General features: G+C 42.9%; 1 protein-coding gene across 1 annotated transcript in view; it reads left to right on the top strand.

Moving 5' to 3' along the window:
* TNIK (TRAF2 and NCK interacting kinase) overlaps positions 1 to 15,933 on the top strand; it is a 396,954-nt gene that overhangs the window by 210,341 nt on the left and 170,680 nt on the right. The gene's annotated exons all lie outside the window — the stretch shown is intronic.

The raw sequence follows: 15,933 nt of genomic DNA, 5'->3' as shown, positions 1-15,933 counted from the left end.
GCCACCAAAGAAATAAACCATTAATGTTGCAAGCACAAGATTGCTGAGCTAAATGCCAAGGAAATGCAGACTGATACTGATCTTTTGAATAGTAAGCAAGTACCTCTAAGGCCCCAAGTGATAGAAATCAGATCTGGGCAATGAGGTTTAAATCAGACTTGATGTGTGAGTCTTAGGCTATGTCCCTATACCTATTCCACACCTGGAGATGAGGAAGAGGAGGAAGAAAAGGCAATTCCTCCTTCTTTTGTGCAGGTGACCATAGCTGATTGAGGTCGAAAAGATTTAGGCAAAGTTGCTAGCTCCATCTTTTCATATTTGTGTCAAGGGAAGGTTATCAGATGTTCTCTTCGGTTCAAAAAGTACAGCCTTGTCATTAATTGCTACCTGTAAGGTTGATCTGTTGGCTGCTGCTATCAGCAGCATTTCAGTATTCGGTATTATGCAACTTTTCAATCCATGTTGCTAACATCTAAATAAAACAGCCATAAAGAGTTACACAAATCTTCCTGGATAAAATATACTCAGACTGTCAGGCATTTGAATTTATAGCTCTGTTCTTCACCCTTTCAGCTTAAGGGAGAATTTTAAATAGCCTGAAAAAAAATGGAGATGGTACATTCTTGCCTGGTTTACTTAGATCCAAGGCCAGTCTGAAAGGAAAATATGGCCTGCAAAAACCTTGCTACTCTGAGCCATTGTTTCCTCATTTGATAGGAGTACTTGTTCTATAAGCATTGTTATGCTTTCAAATAAGAGAGGCTGTGCTCTTAAAAAAATTTTTTTTGACATTTATTTATTTATTTTTGAGAGACAGAGACAGAGGATAAGTGGAGGGGGGCAGAGAGCGAGATCGGACACAGAAACCGAAGCAGGCTCCAGGCTCTGAGCTGTCAGCACAGAGCCTGATGCAGGGCTCAAGTTCACAAACTATTAGTTAATGACCTGAGCAGATCGGATGCTTAACCAACTGAAATACCCAGGTGCCCTGAGGCTGTGCTTTTTAAAAGAACAGAGGGACTTGGAAACGTGTTTCCACAAAGAGGTTGGTAATTGATCCAGACAGTACATACCCATTGAGTACTCAGTGTAGGCACCGATCTGCCACTGAAGATGGAATAGCAAACAATGCAAAGAGAAGGGCCTGCCCTCAAGACGCCTCCATTCTGGAGAGAGATGTCCAGTACACGATAACTGAATGAAACATGTAATCCATTAGATACTAGGAAAGCAGGGAAGTAAGTAACATAAGCGTTAGGCTGGAGTTGAACTTTTAGATAGGATGGCCAGAAAAGGACTCCTGGAGAAGGTGCCTTTTCAGTCAAGATACGAAGGAAGCAACTGAACAAACAGAACAGGGAGAGAGTGTGAAGGCATGTCGGAGAAAAGGGAGAAAGGCTCTGTGCCTGGAGCATGCTGAGTAAGTCGGGGTGGGGTGGGCAACCGGGAGACGAAGTCAGAAATCAAACCTTGTGGTCATCCTAAAAACATGCAGCAGATCATCATTTACTCAGGCCCTATGCCAAGTGTCTTTATATACATTAATATAATCCTTATTAATTGATACCTGTTTTACAGATAAGGAAACTATTGACCAAAAGTGGCTCTAGACCCAGTAACTCGTACAAGGGCACCGCACACCTCCTCTGAAGCCTTTTCTCTTGATTTCCACACTCCTCTGGAGGATGTGCAGGGATCTGGCTCTGCCTGCTGACTGTCTCCTAGGCCAGGGGAGATCCCTGCTTGAGAAGAGAACATTGTCAGGGAAATCAGCAAGATGCTTCCTCGCCTTTCGCTCACCATCCCTCATCAGTTAATCTAAGCAGGAGTCATAAAAATGTGGTGAGAGAGAAGAATTTCACTGGAGTCAGGAAAACCTTGCCCTCCTTAGGAGGGAGCTGCCTGACAGGTCAAGTTTGGATTGCAGCTAAATTTAGCTGGAAATCGGTATATTTATAAGCTAGCCAGCTACCCGCCTGTTCCAGCCTGCCCAGAGCTCAGGGTGTGTCATATTCACTTAAAAGAGCCTAAGTTCTGTCTCACAGTGTTATCATATTTCACCTCCCCAAGATTTCAGAGTTCAGTGTTCTCAGCATTGTTGTCTGAAGGAGGGCATAGTTTTCTAAGAAGAACGTGAGTTCTTATTCCCAGCCTCCCAGGGATCGATGTGTCCGCTGACAAATTGTTGTCGTCCTTGCTGGCCACCACGTTGAAAGATTATGAATATGTAGGAATCGTCCTGCATTTATAAAATGGCATTCCGTTTTCAAACATCCTTTTTGTCTCCTTGCCCTCCTACCCAAAAAAGGATTTGCAGGCCTTCACTTGGAAAGCACAATCGCTAATGCAGTCTGTGCTGATACAGAAGACTTCTGTTGGGAAGAGAGAGATTTTCAGCCTTTGCAGAGATCTGGGTCTCGCGCAGTTGCAGGTGGAGCCATTACTATGCTGTAATCACTCGTCTCAGACACTGTGTGGGACCCATATATGGATGTTTTTCCTTTACCGCCTGCAAAAATCTTGGGATCTTGAATCCTCAGGTACCTAAAAGGCGGTGAAATGTTGTCACTGATAAAGCATAATGTTGCTCATCTTGTTCTTTCTACAGAAAGCAAATTCAACTTTGCTTATTTCTTAGAAACAGACCAATGACAACAGCAAGATTCTTATATCCCTTCATTTGAAGAACTTACGTTGGATAAAAGCAAACACCTTTATTCTCTTATAATTGGCCCTTATATTTAAGCTTAAAGTTTCATCATGACTTATATTTTAATCAAAGAGAACAATGTATTCCTGAATTGAGCTGCCAATAATTTTTAAAACCTGTAACTAAACATTTGAAAAGAGGGAAAGAACACACACATACACACTATAAAGAGTTGTTGAGAAATGAAAAAAGGCTATTCTTTCAAAAATTAATGTAATTAGCAAAGTTACAGCTCTCTGTGCAAATATCATGAATCAAATTCTACCTAGCCCCAATACTACTCTATTAGTTTTATTTGTTTTAATTTAGAAAATGCTCCTTAATTGGGAGACAGTGCAGATCTTGGAACTGGCCTCTTACACATATGAAAGCCAGATGGAAAGTGGCCTTATGGGCCACTGGGTGTTACCTGTGTTCCAGAAGATCATGGGTATTGGAACTTGAGAAATATGCCCCTCATTTGTAAGTGCTGCTGAGCAAAGAAAGAACAATACAGCCTCCATCTCCCTCCCTGGCCCTGTGGGAGATCCCTTAGAGCAAGAACTTATCTTTTGATTTTTGTGACCTTGTGAAGAATATGACTTTATTTTTTTAATGTTTATTTATTTTTGAGAGAGAGAGCATGGGCAGGGAAGGGACAGGGAGAGAGGGAGGCAGAGGATCTCAAGTGGTCCCCATGCTACCAGCAGACAACCCAGTGCTGGGTTCAAACTCATGAACCGAGAGATCATGGCCTGAGCTGAAGTCAGATGGTTACCAACTGAGACACCTAGGCACCCCAAGAATTATGACTTTAAATGGAATTCGGCATTCATTGAGCACCTATTAAATGTTGAATTCTTTTAAAGCAGGGATTTTCAGTCTTGGCTCCTTTGACATTTTGGGCCCCAATATTCTTTGTTGGGGAAGGGGAATATACTGTGCATTGTATAAGGTCTGGTAGCATCTCTGGCTTCAATCCATGAAGTAATGGATTACATCAGCAACCAGTCTTGAGAATCAAAAAATGTCCTCAGACATCCCCAAATGTCTTTTAGGGGCTGAGTCAAAACTACCCCTTAAATAGAGTGAGGTAGAGACTTTACAGTTTTTAGGATAAAAGATATATAACTGTTTAAAACTCACCCCCCATCTATGCCTATACCTATACCCATACCCACACCCACACCTATACCCACACACAAACCCATACTATACCTATATCTATACCTATACCCATGCCCATATTCATACCCGTACCTATACCCATACCCATACCTACACACATATCCATACCCACACCCATACTGATACCCATGCCCACACCCGTACCCATACTCATACCCATACTATCTATCTAGACACACACATTCTTACAGAGTCCTTACAGAGGAGGCATTTGGTTGGAAGCACTCATTGTAATCTTTTTTTTTTTCATGAGAATCATTATAACTTCAGTAAATTGCTCACTAAATTTCATCTGTCGCCTCTGTTCCTGCTCAGATACAACTAAAGCCTATTGAAATTGATTTTTGTGTCAGCAACAGAGCAGGGATTGAGTAAGAACATGAAAGCTTCCCTTTCATTACTAGTCTTTTTTTTCCCCGCATTACTTTAGATTTGGTGGGCCCTAATTATATTCCAGTGCTTCTCCAGCTGACATTTCTTTTGTTTTAATTAAAACTTCTGGAGCTTTGAGGACACTGTGGGAGAGAGTTTATTCATCAACAGCCCTGATAGTCAAGCGTGTCCCTATTTGTGTCCCTGCTGCCTGAGAATGATAGCTGGGGACACAGTGGTCCTTTCCCTTTATTTTTCTCACCACACCGGTGCTATTTTTCCTTTCCCCCATAACTCTAAGCTTCCAGACCTGTTCTTGCTGCTGCCATAGACACTCTGTTATTAAGTAACCCAGACGGCACTGTGGATAGACTGGCTTCCTATTGAAGCCATAAATTAGGTGAAATGAAATGCAGTACTGTCTTTTTTATCATCATCATTATTATTTATCTCTGCCTAGTTGCCTAGGGTGCCTCGTGGTGCAAAGCCAACCCACCCACTCCTGACCACATGGTTGTAAATCTCCAAAAAGATAGGGCTGGTGTTGGGCTGTCATTGACAAACTGATACAGGCCTGGAGAGAGAAAGTAGTAGATCTTCTTAATCTGCAGCTGGGAAGTGGGATGGAGTGAACAAAAGGGTCTGCCAGAGGTCCTGAGGGGAAGACAGGGTCACCTCCTAAAGTAGTCCCTAAAGAAGGAACTGTGGATTCAGAAATCTGACAAAATGAGCTACTTTCTCCAAGAACAAGTGAATCTGTTCTGCCTCAGTTAATATTCTCTCAGGAAAAGGGAACTCAGAGATGGAGGAACTTGAGCAGGACAGCGTCTGGGTCTTTCTTCTCTCTTATCGTATCTTTCTCTCCCTCACCCTTTCCTAGGTTAGGTGAATTGTGAGATCATGGAATGCAGAGCGCTAGTACCTGCTCACAACTCCAGGGCTCATTCCCGTGACCCAGAGGGTCGGTTAGCACTTGGTAAAGGAAACAAAAACAAAACCTCCTTGAGCCAAGCACTCATATCAGGCCATGTGGCCTTTTCCTCTAGTTACCATACTGGGAGCCATTCTTACAGCTTCTTATTGCTTAAGAGAAAAGCTACCTGCCACTCTTACGTACACATTGCCCCGAATTCTGTCATGCTTCTCCCAGGTTAAGCCAAGATGGGTCACTGGAGTCTCTCTGTTCACTGTGATTTGAGGCAGTTTACAAGGTCCACTAGGCCTAGAAACTCCATGTTTCCAAGTGTGATTTAGCACCTGGTCTTTGTCAGGTGCTGTCCTAGACAACGACAGGACTGAGGACACATAAGGCCAAGTCCTTGCCTTTGAGGAGTCTTTGGATCTAGAAGTAAAGCAGCCAAAGGCTTTGGGGACTAAGTGAGCTCAGAGGAGAGAGAAGTGGGTTCCAGTGTCATTCACACTGTCTCCTGTAAGCTATTAAGAGCTACCCACTGTTGCATTGAACTCTTATAGTCTGCTTCAGGAACAGCCAATCTTTGTATCTTAAGGGGATTACTGGCCTCTCTGTCATGCTATACCCGTGTATTTTACAACACTGCTCAGACTCTCAGATTTCAGAGTACTAAAATCTCACCCAATAGAAAAACCCCAGTGAAAAACAAAAATAACCATTCAGAATCAACATAAAGTTGTTTACTTTTACTCTTTAAAAATTAAGAATGTTTCATTTTTTTGTGTCTTTATTTTGAGAGACAGAGACAGAGAGGAATGGGGGAGGGGCAGAGAGAGAGGGAGACACAGGATCTGAAAGCAGACTCCAGGCTCTGAGCTAGCTGTTAGCACAGAGCCCGAGGCAGGATTCAAACCCACAGACTGTGAGATCATGACCTGAGCCGAAGTCGGACGCTTAACCGACTGAGCCACCCAGGCGACCCAAGAATGTTTCATTAAGGACATTTTTTTCCATCAAAAATCTTAAAGGAACCTACTTAAATTGAGTATCTTTTACTTTCTGGGAAAAAAGAAAGTATTTTCTTTTTTCTTATTTTCTTATTTTCCTCCTTTTCCTGAAGTTGAGTATATACTTCTTCCTGGACTGGTGTCCAGGAACCAGGGCTTTTAAATGCCTTCTATATCCGCAGGGGCCACCCTGACTCGGGATAGAGAGGGCTTTGGGGCTCAGTGTGGGGGGGTGGAACTTTGGGGAGGCCTAAGAATTGGCTGCATATGCATAGTCTTTCCCCATCTTTTGAACCCCTACGTCTAGGGGGTTCAAAACTTCTCCCAGAAATTCATGTACACAAGCCATCAATGGTTGTGGTAATTCTGTGGCATCAATCAGATGAGAGCCCATAAGGTCTTTGGTTTTGTGCTCCTGTTTTTGGGTTGAGAGAAGAGGTTACTTGGGAGTGTGTTCCTGGCTTAAGGCCATGGCCAGGAGACTGGTTCTGCTACTTTTTTGAGCTCTCCTCACCCTGCAGCCTGTCTGCCTCGTCACTGCTGTCACTTCAGCTGTGCGTGCCTTTCCTGGGTACAGGCATTAGGCTCCCTGCCATGGAATCTGCATACATTAACTATTGTCTGCTAAAAATTGTGACTATTTGATTTTTTTTCCCTTTAATGATCCATTTTGATTTATAAACCAAGCCAAACTGGCAGCCCTGAGGACAGGACTCCTAGTTTCTAACAAAGAAAAATGAGTCTTTTCTTCCCCGCACTGTGTCTGTGAGCAAGCCTCATTCTCAGTTGGCCCAGCCCTGAACAGTCTTGAAAACAAGCCATTTTCTGCCTCGCAGAGGTGCCAAACAGAGGTATTCACAGTGAGTGGTGTTGAGATGGGGAGCTGTTGCTTGGGAACTGTCCTGTGTCAGTGCCTTGCTTCGTCTTTGCCACAAGTCTGGGTGCTGTGATGGCTGGATCGCGGTTCTACAGATACCGAGGGCAGGATTTTTTCACGCTGCTGATGAATGGCACATGCAGGCCAAGGAAAAATAAAGTCCTTATTTAACCTGGGGAAACCCTAGGAGCAGACACTGGTCCAAATATATCCTGTGACAGTTCTTGTTCCTTGATTAGAAGGATCTTTGGAATCTTTTCATGAAGTTGTTTTGTCTACTTCTTTGACTTAAGACGTGGTGTATCAAAGAAAGGCAGCATTCTTGAAGATGTCCAGATGGGTCTCTTAACTATGCTTTAATCTTAACTGGGACTGGCAAATCAAGAGTACACCTTCACGCTCATCGTTATAGCTCAAAGGGAAAGCTAAAGCCAATCTCTAGTCTCTGTGATCTGTGAAGAGAGGAAGTCGATTGGCCTCTCTATCAAGTTTAAAGGAACTTCATCTACTAAATTCATCTTCTCATGTCGTATTTATGAGTGAGATGATTGAGATTCTTGCTCACAGTCCCACCCCATCTGCTCCCATATATTTTGTGCCTGGATAACAATAGGGAGATGGGGCACCTTGGGGGTGGGGGTCGGGGCCTCAGTCAGTTAAGCATCTGACTTTGGCTCAGGTCACGATCTCACAGTTCATGAGTTCAAGCTCCACATCAGGCTCTGTGCTGACAGCTCAGAGCTTGGAGCCTGCTTTGGATTTTGTATCTCCCTCCCCCTCTGCTCCTCTCCCACTTGCTTTCTCTCTCTCTCTCTCTCTCTCTCTCTCTCTCAAAAATAAATAAAAATTAAAAAAAAAAGAAAGAAATGGGGGGAAATGGGAGAAACTGATATAGACATATGGATGGTGTTGACCATGAACCTGAATACAACCCTCAGATCTCACTACTTGTCTCACTAGTAAGCACCTACTTAGTCTGAGTCCCTGGTATGCCAAGCACTGTAGGAGGTGCAGGGTAAATATGTATCCAAGCCATTCCCAAGCCTTGTTGATTTAGTCTTCTGAATATCTCAATTCCATCCACTTTTCACCCTCTCCCTTACTTCCATCCTAGTCCAAGTTGCCATCCTCTCTCAACTGAATTAATGACTAACTAATGTTATAAATATATATATAATGTTATAAATGCTATTTTCCCATTATCCTGTCCTCCATTCTCTGCCCTGCCCCTAGAGCAATCTTCTCAAAATGCAAACTTGGTGACTTTACGCCCTTGCTTCATACCCTTCACTGGCTGCCCATTGGTCTTAATGATAAAGGCAGAATTCCTCAAAAGAGACTGTGAGACCGTGCTTGGGCTTGCTAGGTGCTTTCTCGCCACTCCAGCCATACTGGCCTGTTTTTGGTTACTGAAATGCTCTAGTAAATAGCATAACAGGACCTTCAGACATGCTGTTCCCATTATCTGGATATGTTTGCTAACACTAGACTTAGTTCATTTTGTTCATTCTTTAGGTCAGAGTTTTTGTAAAAATTTTAAAAAAAAATTAAAAAAACGTTTCAGATCCAATAAGAAATATTATACATTAATGTCAAATAAGGAAGGAAGGAAGGAAGGAAGGAAAAGGGAAAGGAAGGAAGGGGGCGAGAAGGGGGGAAGGAAACAAAGGAAAGGAAAAGAAAAGAAAGGAAGAAAGGGGGAAAGATAAAAGAAGGAAGAAAGGAAGGAAAGAAGTGAGGGAGGGAGGGAAGGAGGAAAGAGGGATGGAGTCTTTGATGGAGTTCCCTGAGGAACAAATTTTGAGAACAGAGATTTTAGGAAGTATTTTGGTGAGTGTTCTCAGAATCAACACCTGTGGGAGAGTAAAGATAGATTTGAGCAGAGGAAGAAGTTGAATTCACTAAGGCCCTATGCAATCCCAAAATATCCCAGAAGGGAGCTTTGGAGCTGGGATGGCCTTTCAGAGTTGTTTCACCTTGATATTAAGTGATGTAGGCTTTTATATTCCTACATCTACCAGTCATTGAATGCTTGCTACCTTCATTAATAGTCATTGAATGCTTACTCTCTCTCATCAGGGAGTATGACCTTGGGTCTGGCTGTTCTCTTTGGCTAAGGGCAGCTCCTGAAGAGTAGCGGAACACCTTGGTCCTGAAGAAGGGATTTGTGTGGCACGCCACAGTGTCCATGATAGTCAATCCCTTGTGGTGCTTATTTTGTATAAGTTTGGAAACAGCTCCTCTAGTATTCTAGCTGGTCTCTTTTCTTTAACAAAGTTATAAGAAGCCCACAGCTACATCTTATCTAATGGTTACAGCTTATGCTCATCATTTCCCTCCTCTACTATCCATTTGACTTCTCCTCTCCTTGGTTAGCATCTTTGCTGTCTACATGGCTGACTTGTTGAGGTGAACTGATCCTCATTCCTGAGAAGTCTGAGGCGTGCTTACCAGGCCTTTCTCATGCTTGACTACTGCTGTTGTCCCTTTCAAAATTTTCAGGGCTTGAAAAAAAACACCCCTTCTCTTCTACAGCCTGAGGGTAGAAAAAGCTGAGGACCAGACCCAGGAATTAATTATCAGAGTAGAACAAAAGGTTGAATCCCCAACTTGAGTCTAATTGGTAAGGAATGAGACTCTGAAACTTGAAATGGAGACATACAGTTTGATGTGCTTGAGAACTTGAAATCTTCCATTTCCCTGCCCCCTCTGAGCCTACAGCAGCGAGGTCGCCATGTTATTTGAAGACAGTGCACAGGTCTCAGGATTTAAACCTCACCTCCCTGATGATTTTCACAGATTGCCTTCAGTTGATGATTAATTGCTGTTGGCTTTTCTTTGTTTTTCTCTAGTACATCAGTGGCTCTCAGCAAAAACAGAAGCCATCTAATTCCATTTTTTAAAATTACTGTTTCTTTTGGACCTCTCACAAGTCTGAAATATTAGAATCACTAGTGAATTCTCTTGCCCTGGATCCTAGTCTACTCCAGTTCCTTACTAGTGAACATCTGGACAGTGACACTGCTACAGTGTGCGAGGGGCTCTCCAAGAGCCACTTATGGGGGTCCCCTTGCAGCTACTCTAACAGCCTGTCTCCTGGAGCCATTCCTGTCATCAGGTGTCTTAGGTCGAGTTCCCCTGGAAACAGACCCTGAGATGGGGATTTACATGCAGGAATTTTACTGAGGAGTGGTCTTAGGGCCTATACCTATGAAGAAAATAGAATTAAGCAGAAGAAAGAATAACTGCAATGCAGTCTTAAAATGACCACAGCCATCGCTACAGCAGGTCAGGAGCAGAGGTGGTCCTTTAGAATTGTCGCACTTTAAGGCAAGAGGGCTTGGCCTTTTATACTCCTGTGTCAACCAATCGTTGACTTGGCTGTCTTCAGGAGGGAGTATGACTTTGGCAGTGTGTTTGTGGTTGAGGGCACTTTCCAGAGCTCAAACTGGCTGAGAGCTATCAGATGTTTCAGTCCTGAAGGGAAATTCGGGGCGGTGCACTATAGCATCACTGATTGATAGGTAGGTAGGTAGGTAGGTAGGTAGATAGATGTAAGCATGACTTTTGATCCATGAAGCAACAGCTACCATTACTACATGTTCTACACTCTGATTTTTTCCCATTTGACTTGATTTATTTTCAGAGTTCTTTGTGGGGTTTTTGTTTATTTTTTAAGTTAGCTCTATGCCCAACATGGGGCTTAAATTTACGACCCTGCGATCAGGAGTCACACGCTCTACCAACTGAGCCAGCCAGGTGCTCCAATTTTCATGGTTCTTATGATGCACATTTTGAAAATCATAGCATTGGATGTGATCAGTAGGGTTTGTGTAAGATACCGTGGAAATGCTACGGTAGAGCACTCACTTGAAATTAGGAAAGTGAAGTCTTCCTCGATGAAGGGGAGATCTAATGTAAGCTACACACAAAGAGCTAAAAACATTCTACCTGTAAGTGAGTCCTTGGACAGCAGGGAAGGAAATAGTAGGTAGAGCGTCTGCATTTTCCACAAACCCAGTTTGCTCATGTGCTCTGCTGGAAACAAATGTATTTCAGTGACCTAGAAATGAAAGTACTCTTTCTTCCAGGCTAGCCTCGGGCTAGCAGCTCTAAAGCCATCTTGCTGTTCCTTAAAAAATAACAGCAGTAGCAGAGCCAAGGCTTACATGGCTATTTCAGACAAAATCATTGTTTTTCTTTTGCATTCATTTTAGGGAGGAGGTAAAGGGGTAGAGTACTATAGTCTTTGAGTGATTTAGATTTCACTGCAGTGTTGAGTTATTTTGTAAAGAACAAGAATCAGCAGATTTTTTTTAACCTCAAGTGTGAGGAAAAAGAAAGGAAGAAGGGGAGCAGAGTATGTTTGTGTGTGTGTCTGAGGATGGGGCCGGACCACGCTCACTGGCTCCAAGTGACCTCACACCCTTGCTCTTCTGGATGTGAGGCCCATCCCTCCTCCTTTCTTGTGGACAGGCTCGGATGCTTGAGGACATGACTGACAGTAGGCTTTGGGTCCTACTCAAATACCAATTATGCCTTTCTAGAATTAGTCTGTTATTTTTGTTATTGTTGGTTATTTTAGGGGAAAAAAACCATTCTTTTATTAAAAATGACTCAGCAACTGCAGTCAAACAACATATTTTTTCTAAGTTTTGCGGAGAAAAAAATTTTAACCATTTTGTCTCTCATGTTTTTTTTTTTTCCAGAATAAAAATTATCTTGTTTTTGGTTGAATATGTATTTTAGATCCAAATACAGAAGGAGTCTCTGTTTAGATTTGTTGTTTCTTTCGTACGTGAAAATAAATTAAAATTGGGGGTAATGTTAAATTTTCACTTTAAAATTCTCCTGTCATAGTCAAATCCTCCCATGTTGCCTTACCTTCAAATTAAAAAAAAAAGAAAATTTTTTTTCTTTAAATCCTACCTGAAATAGAGACGAGCGGTTCAATGTTTAACTCCAGTTAAGTAAAATATGAAAGGATTTATTGAAAGTAGTGTTTTTAAAAAATTTTTAATGATAATTTTTAATTCAGGAGCTGGATGGCAGAAGTGGGAAAGAGGAAAAAGTGACCTGGGGTTAGGTCCTCATTTATTGTGAGATTTTGGCCCCATCTCAAAAAAGGTAGTGGATTAGGCACCTTAGGGTCTCTTCCTACTCGATTTCTTTGTGACTTTATGAAGTTGCATCTTTAAACACTGTCCTAACAATGATGGTGCCTTGGGTTTCTAATGATAGTTAGGTTAGCTGACTCCTGGCTATTCCCTCAAAGTCAACTTTAATCTGGATCCTAATTTGGATTGACATTCTCCAGTGATGTAAAAGGCACCTCATGCCAGGCGGTCTCCATTGTAGCCCTCCTCTATCAAAGGCTGACAGCTCAGCAGCCTTCCTCTTTCAGGGTGCGGGGAGATGCCTTTGCCTAGGACTGAGCTGAGGGTGCTAATTGTTGCATCTCCAGGATCTCATTTAAGCCCAAACTGCCATCCTGGGGTATATTATTCAGTCATCTGTCAGAGCCATCAAGAACTGTTCTTCAGCTCAGAAGTGAAATTTAAAATGGGAAAGAAGTAGGTTATTTTTTTTCCTCAGTGTTACCTTTAATGACATTATAGCAGTTACTAGAATAAAAAAAAAAAGACCAAACAACAACATACTCTAAATCCAAAAAAAAAAGTAGCAGATATTTATTTCAGACCAAGAACTGCCTGGTGCCTTGTGTTTGAAATATGAAATGGATTGCTTATATTCTGTCTGCTCCCTGGCCTTGGGCCTGGATCAGGAGAGCTACATCTGCTTGGCTCCCAGGCTGTTGGTGGAAAGAACTAGGTGTTGACGTGTCTTTGTAACCAGTTGTTAACTCCAAGTGGACCCCTGTTTCTTAAGGAGTTAAAGATCAAATGCAGTGTTTCCCAAACTGTGTATTGACAGAGGTGCTTTGGACTCCCACAGGGGAAGAGAAAGAGGTGGCCCTCAGAGAAGACCAGAGTTTGCTGGTTAAGCTTCTGGTTGAATCAGGAGGATTCCATATTAGAGTAAGGGAAGAGGTCCTATGTAGGGATCTCCTATAAATGAAGCCAGAGAAGAAGGAAGGGAGAGTAGGAAGGAAAAACAAAGGGAGACAGCGGGGACTACTGGTTCTTTGGGCCCAGTGCAGTAAAAGAAACATGGACACATTCATGGGTAGCATAGAGGTGAGTGACTGACAGGGAGGTTTCAGAGGAGGTGGTACTGAAGTTGAACCTAAGAAGAGTGAATAAGTTTACTAGGGACTCAGGAAGTGAAGGGCATCTTAGGCTAAGAAAACACATCATCAGAGAGTCAAGAAACAATATAGTGCATTTAGAGAACACAAATAGTTTAGTTTCAAGGACCACAGAATAAGAGCGGATGGGAGCCTGCCGAGGTGGTATGGCAGATAGAGGGTGAGTTCTTAGGGGACCCTGCAAGCCATGTGCAGGTGGTTTTGCCCTTATCTGGCTATATGGATCCATTAAAGAATTTCAAGGTGGGGGCACTTGGATGGCTCAGTCGGTTAAGTGTCTGGCTCTTGGTTTTGGCTTAGGTCATGATCTCACAGTTCGTGGGTTCAAGCCCCATACTGGGCTCCGTGCTGATACTGTGGAGTCTGCTTTGGATTCTCCCTCTCTCTCTGCCTCCCCCCCCCCCCCCCCCCAAATTTGCTCTGTTTCTCTTTTAAAAAAAAAGAATTTCAAGGTGAATCAGCTGTACGATACTAACCAGACCCTCTATATTTGCCTTCAGTTTCCCTACCCTCCTTTATTTTTTTTTAATGCCTTACTTATTTCTGAGAGAGAGAGAGAGAGAGAGAGAGAGAGACAGCATGAGGAAGGGAGGATCAGAGAGAGAGGGAGACACAGAATCCAAAAACAGGCTCCAGGCTCTGGGCTAGCTGTCAGCACAGAGCCCGATGCAAGGCTCGAACCCATGAACCGTGAGATCATGACCTGAGCCGAAGTAGGCCGCTTAACCGACTGAGCCACCCAGGCACCCCTTCCCTACCCTCCTTTAGTGCTTTGGTAGAGAAACAACCGTTGTTTGAGGTATGCTTTATGGCCCTTACTTTAAAGACTATACAGATGATCCCTGAACAATACAAGTTTGAACTGCATTGGTCCACTTGTATGCAGATTTTTTTTACAGTGCATATTGTAAGTGTATTTTCTCTTCTTTATGATTTTCTTAATAACATTTTCTTTTCTCTAGCTTACTTTATTGTAAGAATACAATCTATAATATATATAACATATAACATATGGGATATTTATTTTTTAGCGCTTATTTATTTTTGAGAGAGAGAAAGAGCACAAGAACACAAGTGGGGAGGGACAGAGAGAGACAGAGAGAGAGAATTCCAAGCAGGTTCCATACTGTCAGCACCGAGCCAAAAGTGAAGCTCAAACTCATAAACTGTGAGATCATGACCTGAGCAGAAATCAAGAGTCGGACGCTTACCCGACTGAGCCACCCGGGTGCCCCAAGTTATATGTTAATCAACTGTTCTATGTTATTGGTAAGGCTTTTGGTGAATAGTAGACTGTTATTAGTTAACTTTTTGAGGAGTTGAAAGTTATATACAGATTCTTGACTCCACAGGCGTCAGTGCCCCAACCCTCGCACTGTTCAAGAGTCAACTGTATTCCCAAAGAAAAGCTGTTGATTCCTTTGCTAAGGTCATCACCGCAGCATCATAGACTCTTCCTGGGACCTGAACAACTCTGGAGGTCATTAGTGTTTATCAACAGAGGGCGCTGTTACTACTTCTCCCTTGTGTGAGACTGACTGAAAGAAGTTAATGTTCCTGGCCTCTGGACACTGAATTGCAGTAGCACTACACTACTCACTCAGTCATTGCCAAAACTGTTTCCAAATGCTCCTTAGGGTGGAAAGGGGTGGCGGTAACAATAATACTTGCTCCCTTCATCTTCACCCACTGAGCCCTTTTCCCCTACATTTTGCAGATGAGGGAACTAGGGCTCAGATGGGTTACATCCCCTGTCCCAGATGAACCTACTGGTCATGAGCAGAACCTGGACAGGACTCAGGCCTCTGGAGCTTCAGTTCAGGGCTCTGTGAGGTAACACACCAGACTTCTCCCTTACTGTCTCAAATGTTGAAATAAGTAGGAGGGGCTGTGCCCATGACCATATTAGGTTACCAAGGAGAAAAGGGAGGGAGCAGAATGGGAGGTGGAAAGGTAAAGGAAGCACTACTAGAATCAGAGAAAATAGATGTAAAAAGCTGAGAAGGATGAGAAGCAAAGGGGCAGACAGCACTAAGTGTCTCCCCTCTTCCCAACCGTAAGTGTCCATGCCTCTCTCATCTGCTGTTTTCATCCATAAACACACCACTTCATCTGTGGGGTGAGCACCCGCCATTCCAGGTACTGGAAATACAACAATGAGACATGACCTTGGCTTTCATGAATCATATGGCCTAGAAGGAAAGACAGCATTTAACATTAAGCACAAGACAGGGTCATAAATAATCACAGGCAGCATCTGCCGACAGCTTATCTGTGCCAGGCACTGTCAAACACTTTATATACATTATCACATTTAATTTTTCACTGCGATGCCAGGAGTTAGGTACCATTATTTCCATTTTTCAGATGAAGAAGCTGAAGCCTAGAAGGTTAAGAAACTCGTCTAAGGTTATGCAGCTGGGATTTGAATCCAACTAATCTTGGAAGCAGTATCACACTCCCTGGTAGCAGTCATAGTTGAAGTGTATTTTTTGGAAGCCATATATAAAATGCATTTTTTTAAAAATATTTTTTATTTCTAGGAGAGAGAGAGAGAGAGTGTGAGCAGGGGAGGGTCAGAGAGAGAGGGAGACACAGACTCTGAAATTGGCTCCAGGT

Source organism: Crocuta crocuta, unplaced genomic scaffold (assembly GCF_008692635.1).
Source record: "Crocuta crocuta isolate KB4526 unplaced genomic scaffold, BGI_CrCroc_1.0 scaffold433, whole genome shotgun sequence".
Lineage (NCBI taxonomy): Eukaryota > Metazoa > Chordata > Mammalia > Carnivora > Hyaenidae > Crocuta > Crocuta crocuta.
Note: the sequence above shows the minus strand (reverse complement) of the source record. Positions and strands in the feature narration are given on the sequence as shown.